This window comes from Narcine bancroftii, chromosome 5 (assembly GCF_036971445.1).
Source record: "Narcine bancroftii isolate sNarBan1 chromosome 5, sNarBan1.hap1, whole genome shotgun sequence".
In the NCBI taxonomy this organism is placed as follows: domain Eukaryota; kingdom Metazoa; phylum Chordata; class Chondrichthyes; order Torpediniformes; family Narcinidae; genus Narcine; species Narcine bancroftii.
The window spans coordinates 166,468,912-166,482,600 of record NC_091473.1 but is presented as its reverse complement, the minus strand read 5'-3'; the positions used below and the strand labels follow the sequence as shown (position 1 = coordinate 166,482,600).

At 42.7% G+C, this 13,689-nt stretch overlaps 1 protein-coding gene and 1 non-coding gene across 3 annotated transcripts in view; both read left to right on the top strand.

Annotated features, from left to right (window-relative positions):
* The window catches only part of pde12 (phosphodiesterase 12), a 99,738-nt gene that overhangs the window by 23,371 nt on the left and 62,678 nt on the right, over positions 1-13,689 (top strand). The gene's annotated exons all lie outside the window — the stretch shown is intronic.
* Positions 110-182, top strand: trnak-cuu (transfer RNA lysine (anticodon CUU)). The gene has a single exon. It is a non-coding gene; the product is annotated as a tRNA-Lys (tRNA).

The window sequence follows — 13,689 nt, the reverse complement described above, 5'->3', positions numbered from 1 at the left end:
TCGCTGGAAAAGTTAAAGGAACTCTCGACTGGCTGAAATCCCAATGGCGGGTCTGAAGGGAAGAGTGCATCCCCCTCTGATGGGTCCTCCATTAACGGCCCCGAGAACCGCCCGGTTCGCTCAGTCGGTAGAGCATGGGACTCTTCATCCCAGGGTCGTGGGTTTGAGCCCCACGTTGGGCCGTGTCACTCGCAGGAGACCACATCCTCCACGAGGAAAACCATATCCTATTAAGGGGTTTGGCTTCAAAATGTCAACCCCCATTCCCATTGATGCTGCTTGTCCTGCTGAGGTCCTTCCCAGGAAAAATAAAAAGAATAGTTTACGAAACTTCACCGGGAGGCTGAAAATTGACTGAGAGAAAATTTAACAGACTCCCTTGTTTATTCATTTGGCGAGTTTACCTTTGATAAATTGAACACAAACATGCTGGCTTGAAAGGGCACTGAATGCCCATCTGCGAGGATGTGACTGAGCCGTCCTCTTCTTTAAGGCTGTGGATCGCAGAGCTCCCTCTGTGAACCTTTTGGAAGAAGAAATGTGAGCCTTCTTCACTGGGGTGACTCTGGATTAGATGATGGTCTTGTAGGTGCTCCAAAGTGAAGAGCGTGGCTTGCTGGATCTTCGCCTCTTGGAGTTCCTCTCTCACACTCACGCCTCTCGATTGCAGGCCAGTCTGGAGTTGGCTCAGTTTCTTCTGCCTCTGTCTTGCTCTCCAAACACCCTTGAGGATGAACCTCCTGGTAGTCTCTTTGAGCAGTCTGGCCTCAACCAGTTTGGCTGCAGCTGGGCTCCATCTGCACGGTTGCTGAAGGTGTCGCACAGCTGTGCATCCTTTACATCTCCAGGAGTCTGGAAGAGCTGTCCAGTGTGCTGTCAGCACTGCTGGATCATTCAGCCACATCTATAATGCAGTTGAAATCACCAGCCAGAACGACTGACCTGGATGTCACCAGCAATGGTGGGAGATGCTGGAAGACAGCCAGCCTCTCACTGCATAGGCAAGGGGAACACGATCAGCCAGAGTTGGGTGTTTCAGTACATGAAGTCCACCACGAGGAGACCTCCACAACCACCTCGGTTATTACAAAGTTGGATCCACGTAGCAAGATAGCCAGACCAGATGATCGACAACCCATTAGGTCACCATCATCACCACTTCCGATAGTGCCTGAGGTGTGGCAGTCCACAGTCTTGTATGAAAGTTACATCTACCTTGACTTTGGCAAAGTATTGCAAGGAATGTACATCTCGCTTAGTGGATTGTAAAGGATTTGTGGTTAATTAAGCATTATTTTGTGACATTGCAAAGAATTCTGGGAGTTTTTACATTATTACATTATTGCTAAGGATTATGGGATTGTAACTATAGATGAACTTTTTAACTAAAGTGAACCCTCTGGGTTCAGCCCTCATAGGGCTGTCACATAAACCAGTCGTAATGGCATTTGTACCAAGAAAGAAAAACATCCTTCATTTGTAGAAGACATTAGCTGTGTCAGGATTGAATGAATAATTGAAGCTCACGAGTAATTAAAGGTTTTGGCGACATCTCTGGCTAAAACAAAGAAATTCTAAGTCCATGAACAAAAGTGAAAGCTGTTTCCAATTAGTTAGAACATGTGAAGTCATACATAGGCATTGATCTAAATTTACTATATAAATTGACCCATTTCTGTATAAACTTTGAGACAGGGTAACAGCACATTAGGAATATCACTGATATTTCATAGTGTTGCCTCTCTCCCAGTGTTGTTATAATTGAAGTATTACAACTGGTAAAATTGGTTCTGTGGTTCTTTGCTGTGTTCTTTATTCACAGTTAAGTTTGCACTGCGGGCAGACTTCAACAGTGTTTGACACTGCGCACATTGAGGTTTGCTATTTTAATCTCCATTGTTGTTTCGTGGAGTCTCCAGTTCGCAATCCTAACAGTCCAATGTCAACTCGCCTAAGCCCTTATGCCCATCATTTTTGTGAACTGCAGCACTGATTTCAGGCTCAGGAACAGGATGTGATCTTTCTCTTAGAGTGGAGTCTCCTCAGACAAAACTGATGGTGTCACTGGGAGAGATCTGGATGTGCTCTTGCTCCTCTGACTCTTGGCTAGCTTGTATTCACCTTCTAGAGCTGGGGGGAGAGGGTGGTAGGAGGTAACTGCCTCTGCACTGCTCCCAATCTCATGGAACTGGGGATTGCTAGGTATTGTACATCCCACATTTGACTTAGTTGTAACACATTGTCCTTCTTTCTTTCCCCTTGGTGCTTCCTCTGCCTTCATCCGATGCACAGGCTGGCCTCATCCTCAGACAAGCAGTTTCTGGCTTATGTTTGTGTCTTGACACTTTCCTTCTCACTTGATTGCAGTATCTGTTGCCAGTTTCTGAAGATAATTAACCCCACCCCTCCCCCAAGTTTATAGATAAAGCCTGTGACCGGGATGACTCTTACTAAGCAGGGAAAAGGGGACACTTTAATCTTTTGGACCTTGTCCTTATTTTCAGCTGGTTCGTACTAGTGTTCATACTGTAGTTCACCCATGGGCCAAGTCCAGGGTATATATTATGAAAGGTTAAAAATGGCCAGAGTCCAAAAGGTTAAGTGTGTTACCTTTATGGCGAGTGACTGATGCAATTGCTGTTTCACACAACTTTATTCAAACAGCTGCTATGAGCAAAGCACAACCAAGGCACCGCTGGCTGAATATTTGCCCCCATCTTTACCAAAGATTTATGTTGTGGTCGGTGTACTGTGCAGCAAATGAAAGATAAAAAAAAACATATGGAAGCTGTGAGTGAGTTGAACCAACCAATCAACTTTACTGGAATTCTCTGAGAGCTTATCAGCATGACTCCCGTGATCACTTTGTGGCTCCCCAATCAGGACCATTGTGACATCAGCCCAGTGTGAGCCTGCACCTCTGTGACCCAGTTCGCTTGTGGATCAGTGCAGTCCATTACATGAGCCTTCCCCGCCCCCCCACCCCTGAACTGGTGTTCGGAGGTGCTGAGTCCACAGTTCATACATTTGGGAGGCTGACCTCTTCACCGCAGGGCTGGAACAGTTACAGGATAGTTGAGGTCAAGGTGTATCGGTTTGAGGTGGTCGACCGTAAACGTTTCCTGCCTACTCCCAATGTCCAAAAGGCACATAGTCCTGTTTTGTCTTGTATAGACCCTTGTATGGGTCCCAGGGCATCTGGTGTACGCCTCTCCTTAAGGAGACATAGTCCCAGTCTTCAAGATCCTTCAGGATGTAGGATGGAGCTGGACCGTGGCGTGAGGTTGTGACAGGGGCCCAGATGCCTATCTTCTCATGAAGTCACCTTAGCAGCTCCATAAATGTTTCCTCCTGGCTGTGACCCACTGGCATAAACTCTTTCAGGACTGTCAAAGGGGGCCCATAGACTAAATCAGCAGAGGACATGGCCAAATCCTCCTTCAGCGCTGTGCAAATGCCAAGGAGTACCCAAGGCAGCCTGTCCACCCAATCTGGGCCTCAGAGCCGTGCTGTGAGGTCGTCTTCAACTGCCGATGGAAACTTTCCATCAGGCCTTTAGACTGTGGGTGGTAGGCCATGGTGTGATGTAACTAGGTCCCAAGGAGCTGTGCTATCACTGCCCATAGGCCGGATGTGAACTGTACCCCCCCCTAGCCGACGTGATATTGGAAGGAAGGCCGAAATTGGCCATCCAGTTTGTGATGAGGGCCCTGGCACAGGATGTCGTGGTATTGTCCGAGAGCTTTACAGCTTCCACCATCGTGAACAGGTACATGGTGCCTCTAGAAACCGGCAGCAGCCCAACTATGCCCATGTGGACATGGTCAAATTGTCTGTGTGTCAGCAGGAAGGACTGAAGAAGGGCGTTCACGTGCCTCTACACCTTGGATATCTGACCATGCAAGCAGGTTCTGGCCCAATGGCTGTTTATACAGGCCATTCTACATGAATCTGTTGGGTTGTCACCCGGATGGATGGGTGGCCAACTCATGTAGTGTGTCGAAGATGCAATGCGATGGGAATGATGGGCCTAAGTTGGCCTGTAGACACATCACAGAGAAGTGTGGCTTCAGATGGCCCGAAATGTATGTCTTCCAGCTGTAGCCCTTAGACTGCAGTGTGGTTGGCTGTGGTGTCTTGCTATCCTGTCGCTGCGAGCACTGTATAGTTGATTCTGGGGGACAGGGAGTACATAGACAGGATGGACGTACGTGACAGAGCTTCAGCCATGAGGTTGTTCTTGCTGGAAATGTGCTTGATGGCCATCATGTACTTTGAGAAATCAGAGAGGTGATGCTGCTGCCATTCTGACCATGGGTCCAACACCTTGGTGAAGGCAAAAGTGAGGGGCTTGTAATCGGTGAAGTCCATGAAATCCCGCCCTTCGAGGAAATAGCAGAAATGACATACGGTGAGGTAGAGGGCTAGCAACTCCCAGTTGAACACACTATACTTCTGCTCTGGGCGTTTCAGGTGTCTGCTGAAGAAACCAAGTGGTCTCCAATGTCCACCAATCAGCTGCTCCAGCACGCCTACATTGACTGTGAGGACAGTGAGCACATTAATGCACAGATGCACTAGAAGGGTGGCATTAGCCAGAGCGTCTTTGGCCTGGTCGAAAGCTGCTGTAGACTCCATGTAGCTTGATAAAAGGTCGCATGATCCTGGCAACTGATGGCAGGAACCGATGGTAGAAGTTGACATTCCTAACGAACTCTTGCAAACCTTTGACAGTAGTTGGCTTGGCAAACTTACAAATGGCCTCAACCTTTAACGGAAGAGGGACCGCTCCGTGTCAATCGCTGCAGTGCTCAAGGAAATCGATGGCCATCAGGCTGAACTGACATTTCGTTGGGTTGATGGCTAGGCCAGTCACTCAGTCACTGGCAGAGCATCTGCAAATGTGTTAGGTGCTTCTGTTGCAAACTGGTGATGAGAATGTCATCTATGTAGATAAAAACAAAATGCAGGCCGCGACCCACGAAGTCCATGAAGCTCTTTAAAGTCTGCGCTGCAATTTTGAGGCCGAATGGCATGCGGAGGAAATCGTAAAGGCCAAATAGAGTGATGAGGGCTCTCTTGGGGACATCACTGGGGTGCACAGGGATCTGGTTGTACTCCCTGACCAGGTTGAATTTTGAGAAGATCCGCGCTCTGTGGAGATTAGCCATGAAGCCCTGGATGTGGGGAATTGGGTACCAGTTGGCTATTGGTGCATAATTGAGCTGGTGGCAGTTCCCACAAGTTCTCCATCTCCCAGAAGACTTCATCACCATATGTAGAGGAGAGGCCCAATCTGAGCACTGAATGATTCCCATCTCCTCCATCTTGCTGAATTCTTCCTGCTTGTTGGGAGGAGGCCTGCATGCTCGGGCCTGTAGTGGAGGTCCCTGCTTGGAATTATATTAAAACTGCTCCTTCCCATTGCAAAGAACACAGAACAGGTACAGCTAACTCTTTATTGGACACCAAGTTAATCTGAGAGAACCCTTACTGCTTTCAGCCTTGAAAGCAGTCTCCGGGAGTCTCCTGCGAAACAAAGGAATGCATCAACTTTTATGCACTCAAGTAAACAAGTCAATCTAAAAGATTACATCATTATTCTACATACAAGTTAAGTAACACCCTTTGTTGCCCCCCTCCCCTAAATCCCTGAATCAAGGTTGAATAATATATTGTTTCAGAACATAGAGCAAAACCACACATCCCTTATCTACAATGCCTGCATTCCAAAGCCATCTGACGAAAGTCATATCAGTCTGTAACACATTCACGGTGCTCCCCTTGATCTTTCAAGCATCAGGCCTCCATTTTGCATTTTAATATTCACTTTAATACTGCATTCCTTCCTTTTATCATGATAACTACTAAAAGTACAGTGGAGGATACTTGGACAGTATAGAAACAGTAAGCAAATCATTGTGAAAATGGATAGATGTGATGGTAAGGCATTTTGTATCAATTTCTCGTGAGTCCTTTATCTCTATTTTTGCATGTGCTTTATTCAGAGCTGTTTCTTCAGTAGCCTTGACTTATAATCGTACAGGTCTCCCCCCAACTAGCCAAAATAGTCAGGGTCCATTGGGTTCTGGATTGTCACTATATGGATGGCAACCATCTCTGCTGATAGCATCTTCCCAGCTGCTTGGAACCCCTTAGCCCAGGGGTGTCAAACTCAAATTCACGGAGGGCCAAAATTAAAAACTTGGACTAAGTCGAGGGCCAAACTAAATATTTATTGAAAATTTTCAACAACATCTGCATGTTTTCTCTTCTTTCAACATATGTAATGTTAAACTTTAGGATATAACTTTAGGAGGATAATGTTACAGGTCAGGAGTAGGTAGCTCAAGTTCACCCTTTGCTTGACCTGAGGGAAACCTATTTGGTCCCTGTGGAGATGTAGTCAGCATTCACAGGCTGTGTCCATTTTGGCCTGCATCAGGACTCAGCATTTCCTGCTCACTCCTCAAGCTCTAGGCCTCTATTCACCCTCGACCCACCATCCCTCTACCTGACCAGTCCTTTACCCAACCTTTACCCCTCACTCCACTCGCTCTGCCTCTACCCACCCCATCCTATACACACCCCTCTACTGCCTCTCCCCTCAACCTGTTCCTCCCTCTAACCGTCTCTCACCCTCTAATCACCCCTCCCCTACTCGCCCTGCCCCTCCCCTTTTACCTCTTCCCTATCCACCCCTCCTTCTACTCATCCCTCCCTCTAACTGCCCCTCGCACCACCATAACTTCCCCTGCCCATTACTCCTCACCTACACCCTCTGCCCACCCCTGCTTACCCACCCACTCAGGCCCAGCGCGCTGCCGATCAGCCTTTGCGGAACAGCGGGGGCCGTGCGCAGCCTGCCATGTCCGTCGCGCCGACAGGAAATCACAGGCGCTCGCCAATCCGCCGCACCGCTCGACAGGTGGGAGAAGTGACTGGTTGTGCGGGGAGCCTTCCAACTGGCTTGTCGGCTGATGACATCAACAGACTTCTTGTGTTACAATTTTGTTTTCTCCGTTCTCAAAGTTTGCACGGTCAACCTGCAACACTCTTGCTCCCTCCGCGTCCCGTGGATCTGATGCCCGGGTGTTGTTAGGATTCCCAGCAGAAGGTTTGTGGAACTTTACCATTCTGGATTCCTTTTTGAAAATATCTGGCCATCTTTTAAGGGGGGTGGTTTTAGGGGGGAGGGGATAGTTAGGGGGTGGGGAAGGATGTGCAGTGAAGGGGGAGGATGGTGGGGGTGACATTACCAAAAAACAGCATCGGCTCTTGCTGCAGGGCGGGCCACCTCTAATACATTTTTGAAATGATCTTGCGGGCCAAATATAATTATATCACGGGCCAAATTTGGCCCGCGGGCCAGAGTTTGACGTGTGCCTTAGCCATTTCATTAGCCAATAGCCCCAGCTTCTGAACAAGTGAATCAGCTCCTTTTCTTGTACCGTCAAAGGGCAACAGAATCATAAAGACCTGCTCCATCTTAGAGATAGCTCTCTTTGGGGTGTGGCAAGATGGCGTAAGGATCAGATGTGCCTTCCAGTCCTCTCCTGACTCTATCTTATTGTTTTGTCTAGAAATGCCCGTTAAAATTCTTTAAAAGTTTAGATCATTTCAGTGCTGTTAATTTAACTTATGATGGTACAATTGGTGGAAAAGAGCAAAAAAAAATGACAACAGATCATCAAAAAACTACATTTTCCAAAAGTTTTGGAGCCTACCTACAGGAAAGACACCGGGACTCAGCGTGAAATGGATCCCAGGAGAGAGGTACAGTGTTCGGATGTGGAGCTCTATGTTACATTGGTAGAACCCCCTAAAGAGGGCGCCAAACAGCCTTTAGAACAAAGAGTTACTCAAAGGCATTTGTCATCTGTAGAGGTGGCGCTGCAAACTGCATCTCTTGAGATACAAGAACCTATACAACTTGATGTACTGGGAGAATTTTACATATTATGGACTGGGGAAAACCCCGGCCAGCGTCCTCCAGTCATTGCTGGAGAGGCTGTGGCTGGGGTTTCCACACGCAGTCATACTACAAGGAAGGCAACCAGAATGAAGGAAGGAATAGAAGATCCTTTGGAGAAGAAGCAGGAATCTGTTGAGCCAAAATCTCTTCCAATTGAAAAGATTTTTGTGAATCTTGAATCTAAATGATCTTATACAATGCAGGGATTATTCAAGATTATGACTGAACTTGGTACTAGGTTTAATACTTTGGTGAAAATACATTCTCAACAGATGGCTGAGTTTGGAGCTTTTAAGCTTGCAGTGAGAGATAAATTTAATTCGTGTGAAGAAGATATAGACGAAATACGGGATCAAGTTTTTGATGTGACTAAAATGGTCAAAGACTTACAAACTCAAAATAAAAATTTGGTGAAAAAGATTGATTATTTGGAAAACCAATCCAGACGGAATAATATAAAGATTATTGGTTTTGCCGGAAGGTATGGAGGGACCAGACCCAAGAAAATTTTTTACTGAATGGATTCCGCAGGTGCTGGGTCAAGAACATTTCCCGGAAGGTATAATACTGGAACGTGCTCACAGAGCCTTGCATAGAAGACCTATTTCAGGTCAAAGTCCAAGACCTGTTTTGGTTCGTTGCTTGAATTATTACGACAGAGATATAATTTTACGAGTGGTTATTAGAAATGCACAACAGAGAAAATCACCCTTGATGATTCAAAATAATCGAGTTTTCTTCTATGCGGATTTGAGTCAAGAAGTTATGTTCCAACAACGGGAATTCAATCCTGCTAAAGAGTTGTTGTGGAAGAAAGGTTACAAGGCAACCTTTAGATATCCAGCTGTTTTGAAGGTTTTTCAAGATGGTTGCCAACCAAAGTTCTTTGATTCTCAAACATTTGCTCAAGAGCTGCCAATTACTCAGTTTCAACAGACATAGTCCGCCGCGATCTCTAAGGAGACAAGAGATGGAAGAAAAGAGCCGTGCTCCAAGAAGGAATGGTTGTAATTTTAATCAGTTGGAGCTGATTAAAAGAAGAGTTGTCCTTTTTTTTTTAATGTTTTTTTTTTAAAAAAGGGATATTAAATAATGAGGATGTTAGTTTAAGATGAAGTGAGAGTTGGGGGAGAGAACTGGATAGGCACTATTTCCTGAAAGTCATCTGCTACATGTGAGTTATCTCACACCCATTTTTTTTGGGGAGTTACCGCATTGCGCGGTTTAGACGGGAGGGGGTATTTTTAACCTCCTACCCGTTTATTTTTCCTTTTTTTTGTATTATTAGATTAAAGAGTGAAGGTTTTTTAAATATAAAAAAAAAAGCATAAGAAAGTATTTGATTGTTTAAAAAACTAAAAATTGATGTGGTTTTTTTTGGTAAAGTTTATTCAGTAGATAAGGAATATCTGAAATTTAAATGTGAATTGGATGGATAAGTTTTTTTTAATATTTTTTCTTTAACTTTAAGGTGAAAAGAGTGGTAATTCTGGTGTATATTATTTTGCTATTTTAGTTATAGAACGAAGGGAATAATGGTGAAAGTTATAAATTGAATTGTACAATTCTTAATGAGGCTTGAATTTTGTTTGTGGTTTATGCTCCATTTGTTGAAGATATAGATTTCGTTGTAGATGTGTTTTTATTATTTGGATATCTGAATTTTAATGTAATGATTGGGGATATTTAAATGTGGTATTGGAGCTTTTATTGGATAACTATTCAAGAGTAAAAGGGAAAAATGGTGGAAGAGTACTAAAATTGAATTGTACAATGCTTAATGAGGTTTGAATTTTGTTTTAAGATGGTGGTTTATGTGACTAATATGATGATAGATGTGAAGTTAGTTGATATTTGGTGAAGGTTTATCTCTATAGAGAAATTTTTTTTTCATGCTACAATTTTTTTAAGAATTGATTATTGTTTCATCTTAACTCAGTTTGTTAAATATATGCATTTAAGTTTGATTTAAATATGTTTTTTAAGTCTGATATCTTAGTATTAATTACTTTTTTTTGTTAGTATTTTAATCGGTTATGTTTTTTTTGTAAGTGGTTTTTTTTTCTCACATATATTATTAACTTTATTAATTCTTCACTCTTTATTTTGGGGGGAAGGGGGGGTTGGACTAATTTGAGTTGGGTTATTAATGTGTAATAATTATTGGGGAGGGAATAGTTTATTTAAATTACTGATATTGTATTGTAATTTTATTATTTTATTCTTAATTTTTTTAAATGTAATCCTATATGTTATTCATGTTATAAAATCTTAAATAAAGTTTTAAAAAAAAGAGATAGCTCTCTTTGTCCTGAACCTGGTTACATCTCGCCAATCAGGGTATTGGTGTAGTTTCTGTACATGATGTGTGTTATGAGCCCAGAGGATCCCTAAACCCAACAACAATAGATATTCACCAAGACAAATGGTTACTTAAACAAAAGTTGATTTTAATTATCTTTAAACATGAAAACAAAATCACACTTTAACTTATTGCTATTGACTTAACTAACCTAACTTAACCCCCTTCTAATTCTAAGCGCATATGTCTGTAATGAGTGTGTAAGTTTAGAAAATATCTTTGGTACACAGTCCAATCTCACTTCTCATTCCTCCAAGTTCACTGGTTGCAGGCAATTCTTATACTGTGCACAGAATTTAACATTTATAAAGTTCACCAGGTTTTGGTGCTTGAAAGGTAAATGGTTACCACTCAGGAAGGTTCTTGTCGGTTTTTAGATAAAGATTTGTTGTTCCAGGACATCTGCAACTGATGTACTTTCATCAGTTACTCAGTGTCTTGCTGACAAAACTTGCCCTGACAGGGTTCTATAGATGATAACCTCTTCCTTTCAGGTCACGACAAAGTTCTTTTTTATTCCAAGTGAAGCATTGGACAGCCAGTCCTCTCCTCTCATGAACCACAAGGGTTTTGACTAGGCCATCTTCCAAAAGGCTTTCCATAAGCTTGCCAGCTTGTCCTGTTCCAGTCCCAGCTGCTTCTGCTACTGTAACATTGTACAAGTGATCTCTATCTCTGTCTCTCTCTCTCTCTCTCTCTCTCTCTCTTTCTTTCTTTCTCTCTGACACAGAGAAAGAAAAGCCTGTTTGACTCCCTCTGCTTGCAAAACCACATGACCCTCCTAGAACAACATGTTCTCTTCTAGACAATCTGCGGCTCCAGCAAGATCTTTCATTTGTTGCCTTTTGTAAACATCAATTCATTAGTGAAGTCTCTTGAGCACTCTTCAAAGCTCTGAGGCCCCGATATGTCTAGCATTAGCAGAGCTCCAGTATTTAAAATAAAATTTGTTTTAAAGTGTTTGAATGTAACCTACTCTAACAAACCTTTCCCAATTGATCTCCCAAAAACATATCTATATACTCTGTAACAAGGGAACCACATATCCCAATTAAGAGGACCCCATCCAATTAGTAGTCAGCCACAGATATGCTTTATGTCAAAATAAATGTCTCATGGTATACATGAAGAGTCTTACATCAATGTTCTCCCAGCTTTAGTATGGGTATATGATTGGAGGTACCGTTAATAAAAGATGTCATGTTATATCCTGCTGTCCTTCACATATTTATATCCTTACTTGTCTGTGATCTGTTCTGTCTCAAAATCCATTCTATCATTTCCTATATGGGCCTTGAGGGGATACCTCCCGTTGAGTTGGTTAGAATATGGGAATAGATTCAACAGCTACAAACATTCATCTTATCATATAAGTAAGACGCTTTTAAAAAGATATTATGCTGCCATCCAAAATTCCTCTTTTCAGTCATGACTCCAGTATTCAGTTCAAATGTCATGGCGACAAAAAGGCATAACAAAGTTCTCATGTTGTAGGTGGCCTTTTGTTTCCTCAGTCTGTTATAATAAAAATCTGTATGTCTTAGCTGGTCCTTTTTCCTTAAGTCTGTTTAATGTATCTAGTGAGGATGTCCTTCAAGCTTTACTGTAGTTATTGTTATTAGCGGGACCTGGAATGAGTTCCCAAGTTCCCAATTTCTTCCAATCCTAATTCTTTACCAGAATGTAATTTTCAGTTTTGACATTAGGATATTCACCACTTCGATCTGTTGGATCACCCTTCAATAGGTGTGCTTGTTGAAACTGTGAATGCATCTCTCAAAAAAAATTTGTTAAAATACTCAAATATTTGCCATTGTCATTGCCTAATGATAATAAATCCATCCCTACGGGCAGTGTAGGCTTTGCTCCCCAAGATGTCCATAATGGCTGTACGTGGACCATCTCCACAGCAGGTAGCCTGACTTAGTCTGCTGTCACCTGCATTTTGAACAATGCTAGGGATATCACTTTTTTTCGCCAATTTTAGCCCTGTTTCCTCAGCCAATTTGGCCAGTTTAATTTTTTTGATGTTTCATTTGCACATTCCACTACTCCTGCTGCCTGGGGTTAATGGAACCACTGTCAGATCCAAAATTCCTTATACAATTCTTCATTTATCTTGGCTTCAAAATGAGGACCATTACCTGAACTCAGTGCCTCAGGCAGACCATAGCAGGAAATTATTTCTCTTAACAAAATTTAAAATTAACAGTCAAGGCTATGATTGAGCTTAAGAGTCTGCAGCTTAAAGAAAATTGGAGTGTTTAGGTCATCATGATGTATCTTCAGTGATTATCAAGCATTGTTCTACTTCAAAGCATGTAGTCACTGGGTTGGAGGAGGGGCACCTGTTTGCCACAAATGAGTTCCTCGGGATGTCTTTGTGTCTCTTACACCTGTGAGTGTTGGACAGACAGTGGTTTGGCTAGTTGCTGTACATAGGTGATCATTTTGTTAATTAATGCTTGTGAATTTGAAGTAACATCACATCAGTCTTAGGATTTAACCCTGTACTGCCTTACAGGGTTACACGCATTTCAAATAAATCTAACAGCAGTACCTTTATCCAATTCAACCCAGTTTCTGCTGGCAACTTAGCCAACTTATTCTTTAATGTCCAAGGCAAATCAACAATGACAATACTTATAGTTACATACTTAATTCTACAAAATCACTCTAAATAGACTCAAATTCATGTCCTTCCCTGAGGGAACTTAACTTCTTTATCAGGATTATTTTGTGGATAGATGATACATTCCTTCTTTTGGTAGGTCCCATTTTCTCAAATTAGTGACGTGCCATTCCTCCTTGGTCAAATATATTATTGCATGTTTATAGTTAGGTAGTACAGGTAAAATAATTGCATTAGGTACGCAGGGGTGGTTCATAATTTGATTTCTGGCACACCCCCTACTGTTTACAGAGCTCAAAGAAATTAAAATTAAATTATCAGGGCAGGAGCATTCCTCTGAAGTTATACTTCATTCCCATATCAGGCAAGACTTCTATTTTCAAGCAGTTCATCACTTTCTAAATAAACAGTGAATGGACCGTTTATAACAGCAGCTTTTGCAGTAGCACTGTGCGTATTTCCAAAGGTGACAGGGTTATGGTATGGGTATAAATATTCTTTTCCCTATCATGTAGGCTCTACTAAGGGAAAACAATTCAAATTGCTGGGAAAACTGGAATTAAAGAAGGCAGCCATCTTTATTGCTTCATTTCTGTATTTTTCACAATGGCATAACCTGCACAGTGTAGACCTCGATCTAATTTCACTGCAAACCATCATAATCTGGTTATTCAGGTTCGTCTGGAGGCGGGGTTAAAAAGGCTGTTAAGTTAACAGTAA